This window comes from Hibiscus syriacus, unplaced genomic scaffold (genome assembly GCF_006381635.1).
Source record: "Hibiscus syriacus cultivar Baekdansim isolate YM2019G1 unplaced genomic scaffold, ASM638163v2 tig00117048_pilon, whole genome shotgun sequence".
Taxonomy (NCBI): domain Eukaryota; kingdom Viridiplantae; phylum Streptophyta; class Magnoliopsida; order Malvales; family Malvaceae; genus Hibiscus; species Hibiscus syriacus.
In genome coordinates this window covers 4,359,937-4,369,234 of record NW_024063538.1, presented here as the reverse complement: position 1 = coordinate 4,369,234, position 9,298 = coordinate 4,359,937, and the positions used below count along the sequence as shown (strand labels likewise).

At 37.4% G+C, this 9,298-nt stretch overlaps 1 long non-coding RNA gene across 1 annotated transcript; it reads left to right on the top strand.

The window, feature by feature from the left end:
- Positions 1-1,093: 1,093 nt before the first annotated feature.
- On the top strand, positions 1,094-1,565 carry LOC120197525. Its single transcript, XR_005523276.1, has 3 exons — positions 1,094-1,180; positions 1,268-1,368; positions 1,458-1,565. It is a non-coding gene; the product is annotated as an uncharacterized LOC120197525 (long non-coding RNA).
- Positions 1,566-9,298: the final 7,733 nt, after the last annotated feature.

Sequence of the window (9,298 nt, the reverse complement as noted above, 5' to 3'; positions counted from 1 at the left end):
AGGTTATATATATTAACTATTGTTTTATAGACTAGGTTAATGTTACATATATAATTTATATAAACTATTGTTTATATAAACTATATATGAATTATCAACTGTGTCTATACGTATATAGTTTAAGGTTTAGGGTTTAAGGTTTAAAGTTTAGGGTTTAAAGTTCAGGGTTTAGGGTTTAGGGTTTTTTTTATAAACTATATATTTTATTACTTTATATAGTTTATGCATAGTGTTTCTATAAACTATATAAGTAATTTACTTTATATAGTATATATATATATATTTTATATATATTATACATAGTTTATGCATACATGTACTATAAGTTACATACATAGTTTAGGGATTAGGGTTAAGGGTTTAGGGTTCATAGTTTAAGGTTTCTATAAACTATATACTTTATTATTTTATATAGTTTATGCATAGTATTTCTATAATATATATATATATATATATATATATAATTAAAAGTAATTAGAATGTATACATGATTAAATTACATCAAATTGAAAATTCAAGAAGATATTTATAATTAAACCATGACTAAAATAAAAGAAATCAAAAATCAAATACAAGTGGAAAAATGATGATTGTTGGAGGAGCATGAGCCTAATTAACTTAAAATATCTTGTTGGACACTATCATTGGCCCCAACTTCCCAAATTTGTCTATTCCCTCTAAGGGTATGTTTGGAACGGGAAAAACAATTTACGAAAAATATTTTCCCCGTTTTCAAGTGTTTGGTTCGCGTAAAACACTCAGGTCAATGGAAAATGAAATCCGGTCAATGAAAAACTGAGAGTAAAACACGGTATTTCGACTTACCGTTTGGAAAAGGGTAAGTCATTTTCCAAATTTCTCGCGTCCCTTGCTCCACACAGAGAACACGGTAATTTCTTTCTCCCGTCCCTTGCTCCACACCGGAAAATCGATCTACTGTTTGGAATCCTTCTCACAGGAGAGGCGGGCGGTCGTCTTCTCAGGTATGTATCGTTTCTTCTTCTCCCTTTTCAACTTCCTTGACCTTCTTTTCTTGTTTCATCTTTCCCTAATTTTCCATTTTCAATTTCACCGACGGGAAAACTGTTGTTTATGGGCCGAAAGCTGGAACTAGAAAAGAATGAAAACCCCGAGAAAGCTTGCATTGAAGTTATTTGGAAGCCTAAAATCGGACAAATAGGTGATTTCTTAACACCCCTTTTAATTATTCTTGCATTTGAAGTTTGGTAAACTGGGAAATTTCTAAAATATATACATTGGTGTTTAGGGAAACTAGAAAAGGAATATGAAATGATATTGAAGAGAACCCTGCAGAGTATTTGTATTTTGACTGTTAATCCAAATACTACAACATCAGTTATAATACAGGTAGGTTATTTGTTATCTATTTGTGGAAAAGTATATTTTGTTTATGGTCGAGTTGTTCATAGATCAAGTTTTTGTGTTTTGTATTGTAGGTTGCCAACGATGATGGTGTTGTATCCTTTATGCATTTCCCTTAGGATTGTTTTACAGTTTCATTTATTTGTGCCATGAGTTTCAGTTTTCCAAAGATTAGGCTTCCATATTTGTTAGCTATTTGTGGAAAACTATACTTTGACTGTAACACCCCCAACCCATACCCGACCCGGATATGAGTCAGAGATACTACATTGACTTTAAAACACAACTCTTAATAAATAATAGTAAAATATTGGGACTTGTACTAAGAAAATACAATAATATACATACTGTAATATAAGTTTACAAAAAAAATATTCAGAGCATACACAACTTAACTCTTTAATTACATGCCAACTGCTATTTACATAACAAAATAACCTACTGATAAGTTGCTTCTGATCTGATGGTTGCAGGAGTAATACTGTCAAGCTGCTTCACCTGTCTTCTATTTCCTCGGATCCTACGTGTGAAACACTCACACGCTAAGTCATCGACTTAGTGAGGCAACAATAATAAGGCAATGTAATGTAATGAAAATGTCAGGATCATATGAGATGAGATGCAAACATGTAACTAATCAATGTAGTATACTTCATCAATATCCATACCTGTAAGCGTATGACTGTAACATTCATTATTCAGTATTAATAAGTTTATTGGCCCATGATAGCATATTGAGAACCTAAGGTATTTGAGTAATGTGAGGTTGTGCACTATGCTGTCACCACAGCTCGTATAAATGCACCGAAGTGCCCGTAGAATTGCACCGAAGTGCCCGTAGAATTGCACCGAAGTGCCCGTAGAATTATGTCCATAAGGACCACGTAGAATTCCTTAAGAATCATATACATATACTATGGATCAAGTATGTGTCTTTCAAGACTTAATACAGGTTCCAAAGGATATACATATGTCCTAAAGAACCGAGTATACCCTCTACCCTTGGCATGCCAACTATACCGATAGTTCTCATCTACCTAACATGGGCTTATACATTTCCCGTAGTTCATATCGCGTAGACATAGTATTTCCATACCTTTAACACATAGGCATATCATTTACATACCTTTATCACATAGTGCATATAACTTTTCTGCATAATCATGTCATGTAATACATACAATATGAATTCATGTCATGTAATACATTTAATACAAATTCATGTCATGTATCATAATATGGAATGTAATCATATGTCAAAATATGGAATCTAGACTTATCACAAGTCTAGAACTGAATATACTACTATATTCATGCTATGCATATGCACTCACCTATACTTCTTTGCCTTTTCCTCGATCGATCCTACTTGTAGATTGTTCCCGAACTCGAGTAGGCTCGGTATCTACAAACATAATTTTTAAGATGATCATCAGATGTCTATGTCTTGCAATTAAGCTTTAATAGCTTACTAATTTAAAGAATTTATAGCTTAGTCTTGCTTTCTTTTCTTTCTTCTTCTTTTTCTCATGGGGAATCGGTTCCCCCCTGGGGGTATCGATTCCCCTCAAGCAATCTGGAATTTCATATACGATGAGGGGTATCGGTTCCCCCCCCTGGGGGTATCGATTCCTCTTGCATTCTGGAAATTCATTTCGTTGAAGGGGTATCGGTTCCCTTGAATGGGTACCGATTCCCCTAACCCAGAAATCCTATTTTGAGCCCGGAAATCATCTAATTTCAGCTCAAACATACTTATTTCAATCCCTTTAACACTCTTAGCTCTCATACACTTACTTAAACTAATTATTAACCATTCAATACCTCTAAAACTAAGAAAACCTCATCCATATAGAATTGAAGAATCTTACTCCAATTTCAACTTGTTCTAATTTCAATTCTATTACTTCATACTTCTTAATTAGCTTATTGACAAGTCAAAAATCTGATTCAAACATCAAAACTCATTCCTATCAAGATTTCATCTAAAAACTCATTTTCCAAATCATTCTCTAAATCACTTATCTTGTTGTTTTAATGTCATATAAGGTTTCCTTTATCTTATATAACATACCAACTTCATTTCCAATCTTAACAATCCAAGAAACTACCAAGTTCAGTTTCTTACCTATAATTGCAAGCCCACGGTTGGAGGAGGAAGAGGAGAAAGTAAGGAAGAAGAAGAAGAAATGGGAGGTTCTGGAACCTAAAATCACACGTGGGTATCATATACCCCATAACATTTTATTTTAATTAAATTTTCCTTACCAATGACCATTTGGTCCCTACATTCATTTCATATTTACTAACCTTTATTTTTAAACTATATAATCATTCTACTTTAATCCCCAAATGTTGAAACTTTGCAAATCAATCACTCACCCGACATGGAGGATGTTACAAATCTCTCCCCCTTAAGAAAATTCGTCCTCGAATTTTCATTGCACAAACAAATGAGGGTATTGATGTCGCATATCTTCTTCACGCTCCCATGTTGCTTCTTCTACTTTGTGATTTCTCCACAACACTTTGACCAAAGGAATGGTCTTGTTCCTCAATTGCTTAACTTCATGTGCTAAGATTTGAATCGGTTCTTCCTCATATGTCAAGTCAGGACGAACCTCAATCTCTTCTGGGGTCACGATATGAGAAGGGTCAGATCTATATCTTCGAAACATTGAAACGTGAAAAACATCATGTATCTTTTCCATCTCAGGTGGTAAAATTAGCTGATATGCTACTGGTCCTACTCTCTTTACAATCTCATATGGTCCAATAAACCGAGGACTCAATTTTCCTTTCCGACCAAATCTCAACACCTTCTTCCATGGAGACACTTTTAAAAACACCTTATCTCCAACTTGAAATTCAATTTCTTTCCTCTTAAGATCAGAATAGGACTTTTGCCGATCAGAGGCCACTTTGAGGTTATGCTGAATTTCTCGAACTTTCTGTTCTACATCTTGAATTAAATCCGGACCAAGAACACTTCGGTCTTTGAGTTCATACCAATTTAATGGAGTACGACATTTTCTTCCATATAATGCTTCATAGGGGGCCATCTTTATACTAGACTGATAACTATTGTTGTAAGCGAACTCTGCCAGCGGTAAATACTTTTCCCATGATCCTTTAAATTCCATTACGCACGCTCTCAACATATCTTCCAATATCTGAATAGTTCTCTTTGATTGCCCATCAGAGGATGAAAAGCCGTACTAAAGTTTAAACGAGTCCCCAACGCTCCATGCAAAGATTTCCAGAATCTAGAAGTGAATCGAGGGTCCCGATCAGAGACTATGGAAACAGGTACTCCATGCAATCTAATAACTTCTCTAATATACAGCTCTGCATACTTTTCCATAGAAATCCGTTCTAACAGGGAGGAAATGCGCTGACTTAGTTAATCGATCAACAATTACCCAGATTGATTCTCTTTTGTTCGGAGTCAAGGGTAACCCCGAAACAAAATCCATCGTAACATTTTCCCACTTCCATTGAGGAATGAAAAGCGGTTGTAATAATCCTGATGGAACTTGATGCTCGGCTTTGACTTGTTGACATATCAAACATTTAGACACAAATTCTGTGATGCTTCGCTTCATCCCTGACCACCAAAATCGATCCTTCAAATCCATATACATCTTGGTTCCACCCGGGTGCATCGTTAACGGACTGCAATGAGCCTCTGTTAATATCTCCTTCTTCAAGTCGTCATTGTCGGGTATTACAATTTCCTTTACAATAAAGATTTCCATCTGACTTAATCTCAAAGTCTTTAATCTCTTTGTTCTTTACTTGCTCAATTCTTTTCAAACACATTTCATCTTTACCTTGCAATTCTCCTATTCGTTCCAACCATGTTGGTCTAAGGGTTAATTCTGCACAAAGATCACCGTCTCCCGTTAAAGATAATCTTTCATCCATAGCTCGTAAAGCTGCAAACGTCTTTCTACTCAGAGCATCTGCTACCACATTAGCCTTTCCGGGATGATAGTCAATTATCACATCGTAATCCTTTAAGAACTCTACCCATCTACGTTGCCTCAAATTCAATTCTTTTTGAGTCATCAGGTACTTCAGGCTCTTATGATCAGTATATAAGTAACAACGCTCCCCATAAAGATAATGACGCCAAATCCTGAGAGCGAATACTACAGCAGCCATTTCTAGATCATGAGTGGGGTAATTCCTTTCATGTGGTTTCAACTGTCTCGATGCGTACGCTACCACTTTTCCTTCTTGCATTAGTACACACCCCAACCCGTTATGGGATGCGTCACTGTATACTACAAAATTCTTGCCAGATTCCGGTTGAACCAATATCGGAGTTTCCGTCAGAATTCTCTTTAAAACTTCGAAGCTTTCTTGACATCCAGAAGTCCAAACAAATGGTACGTTCTTTCTCATTAGCTTTGTTAAAGGCAGCACAATCATAGAAAAATTCTTAACGAATCTTCGATAATAACCGGCAAGTCCAAGAAAACTCCGAACTTCAGACACATTCTTAGGAACTTCCCAATCCATTATAGCTTTAACTTTCTGAGGGTCTACTCTAATCCCAACTGCCGAGATCACATGCCCCAGGAAAATTACTTCCTTTAACCAGAACTCACATTTGGACAATTTGGCATACAACTTTTTATCTCTTAAAATTTGCAAGACGATCCTCAGATGTGTGCTATGCTCTTCAGGGGATTTCGAGTACACCAGTATGTCATCAATAAAGACAACAACAAACTGGTCCAAGTAGGGCTGAAAAATCCTGTTCATAAGATCCATGAAAGCAGCAGGTGCATTCGTTACTCCGAATGGCATTACGATGAATTCATAATGACCATATCTCGTTCTGAAAGCTGTCTTCGGAGTATCTTTCTCCTGGATCTTCAATTGATGATAACCAGAACGTAGATCAATCTTTGAAAATACCGAAGCTCCTTTTAGTTGATCAAACAAGTCATCAATGCGCGGAAGGGGATACTTGTTCTTGATGGTCACCTTATTGAGCTGTCGATAGTCAATGCAAAGACGCATTGATCCATCCTTCTTTTTAAAATAACACCGGAGCTCCCAAGGCGATACACTTGGTTGGATAAATCCCTTCTCTAGCAATTCTTGTAATTGATTCTTTAACTCTTGCAATTCTTTCGGAGCCATTCGATAAGGTGCCATTGCAATCGGAGCTGTTCCCGGTATTATTTCTATTTGGAATTCTACCTCTCTATCCGGAGGTAATCCTGGCAATTCAGCAGGAAAAACATCAGGGAACTCTCAAACTATTGGAATTTCCTCTAACCTTTTCTTGAGCTCTTGAATCAATCACATTTGCCAGAAAACCCTGACATCCTTGTAGCAATAATTTCTTGGCAGACATCACTGATATTACATTCGCTAACGGATTAAACTTTTCACTGTTCACACTTATCTCTATTCCGTCTGGACTTTTCAGAGTTACCTTTTTCAATCTGCAACTAACATCTCCATAATACCGGAACAACCAATCCATTCCCAGAATCACTTCAAACTCGTCAAAGGGTAATTCCATCAGATTAGCAGGGAATTCAATTCCCTGAATCTTTATGGGACACCCCTTACAAACTTTATTCACCCGGGCACTCTGGCCTAACGGAGTTGTTACTATATTCTCATTACTCGTAGCTTCTAAGGGAATCCCCAACTCCTTTACTAACTTACTTGTAATATAAGAATAATTAGAACCCGGATCAATCAGTACCAATACTAATTTATCATACAACTGAAAAGTACCTGCTATAATATCAGGGTCATCACGGTCTTCACTTGTCTTTAGGTTGTATACTCGAGCAGTGGATCGAACTTCAGGTTGAGCAGAGAATTCAGACGGGTTCCTTCCTCTGCCTCTTCCTCGTCCCCTTTGTGAGAAAGAACCAGCTCTTCCAGATGGTGCCGGCTCACCAACAATCAAGGGACAATCCTGGACAAAATGTCCGGCATCCCCGCATCGAAAACAAGTCCCAGCTGCCATACGATAATCCCCATAATGGTTTTTCCCGCAGTGCTCACAATGTTTCCTTTGACCCGGAGAGTCTCCCAGCACCAGATTCTACTGACTGCGTCTGTCTAGGTCTTGCCTGACTTGCTCCCCTAGCAGACGATGCAACTGATTCTGATCTAGTTTGTGACCGAAATCCCGAGTCTCTTCCCCTTTTTGTTGGTGTTGAACCAGAATAAGTAGTCGTCCTCTTTGATGTCTGAACTCTCGAGTCCCCAAATCTTTCATTCTGAGACCTTTCAAGAGCTTTTGCACGATTGATCACCTCCTGGAACGAGGACAGGTTTAATACTATCAACATTTCTTTAAGTCTAGGGCGCAAGCCCTCCACGAACCACTCGCAAGCATCTTTTTCAGTAGGCACAAGCTCAGCTGCAAACCTGCTCAGCTTATTAAACTCACATTCGTACTCATACACAGAGCGGCTCATCTGCTTCAAATTCATAAATTCATGCTTCATTTGTCGGATAAACTGATCTCCAATATACTTGTTTTTAAATTCTTCTAAAAACAAAGACCAAGTCAACCGGTCGGTTGACATCCTCATGGTGACATTCGTCCACCATATCCTCGCCTGACCCCTTAATAAAGACACAGCTCCATCTAATTTCTCCACTTCGGAACAGTGGAGACCATCTAACATGATTTTCAAATCATTCAACCAAAGATCCGCTGACACCGGACCTTCCTCAGCTTCTCCCTTAAATTCGGGAGCTCCTAAACTTCTCAACTCTTTTGCTACATTAATTCTTGGAGTTAGTGGAGCAGGAGGTTGAAGACGCGTCAGAATAGCGTCTAACGTTCTGAAGAACGTATCTTGATCTTGCACAGGCACTCCTTGAGATGCCTGTTCTTCACCTTGCCTGGCCAGGGCAGGTGAATTACTGCTTTAGCATGCCTATCTTCTCCCGCTTCACTTCGGGAGCTATTATGTCCGGACATCTAATAAGAATAAACACATTATCCTATTAACAAAACAGCATACTCATACTATACCAGATCAGAAGTTCTCACTATTTGTTGGCATGTATTCCATTTAAAGACTCCATAGACTCTGGTTTATGCCTAGAATCGGCTAAACCATAGCTCTGATACCATTAAATGTAACACCCCCAACCCATACCCGACCCGGATATGAGTCAGAGATACTACATTGACTTTAAAACACAACTCTTAATAAATAATAGTAAAATATTGGGACTTGTACTAAGAAAATACAATAATATACATACTGTAATATAAGTTTACAAAAAAAATATTCAGAGCATACACAACTTAACTCTTTAATTACATGCCAACTGCTATTTACATAACAAAATAACCTACTGATAAGTTGCTTCTGATCTGATGGTTGCAGGAGTAATACTGTCAAGCTTCACCTGTCTCTTCTATTTTCCTCGGATCCTACGTGTGAAACACTCACACGCTAAGTCATCGACTTAGTGAGGCAACAATAATAAGGCAATGTAATGTAATGAAAATGTCAGGATCATATGAGATGAGATGCAAACATGTAACTAATCAATGTAGTATCAAGCTGCTTCACCTGTCTCTTCTATTTTCCTCGATCCTACGTGTGAAACACTCACACCTAAGTCATCGACTTAGTGAGGCAACAATAATAAGGCAATGTAATGTAATGAAAATGTCAGGATCATATGAGATGAGATGCAAACATGTAACTAATCAATGTAGTATACTTCATCAATATCCATACCTGTAAGCGTATGACTGTAACATTCATTATTCAGTATTAATAAGTTTATTGCGAGTATACCCTCTACCCTTGGCATGCCAACTATACCGATAGTTCTCATCTACCTAACATGGGCTTATACATTTCCCGTAGTTCATATCGCGTAGACATAGTATTTCCATACCTTT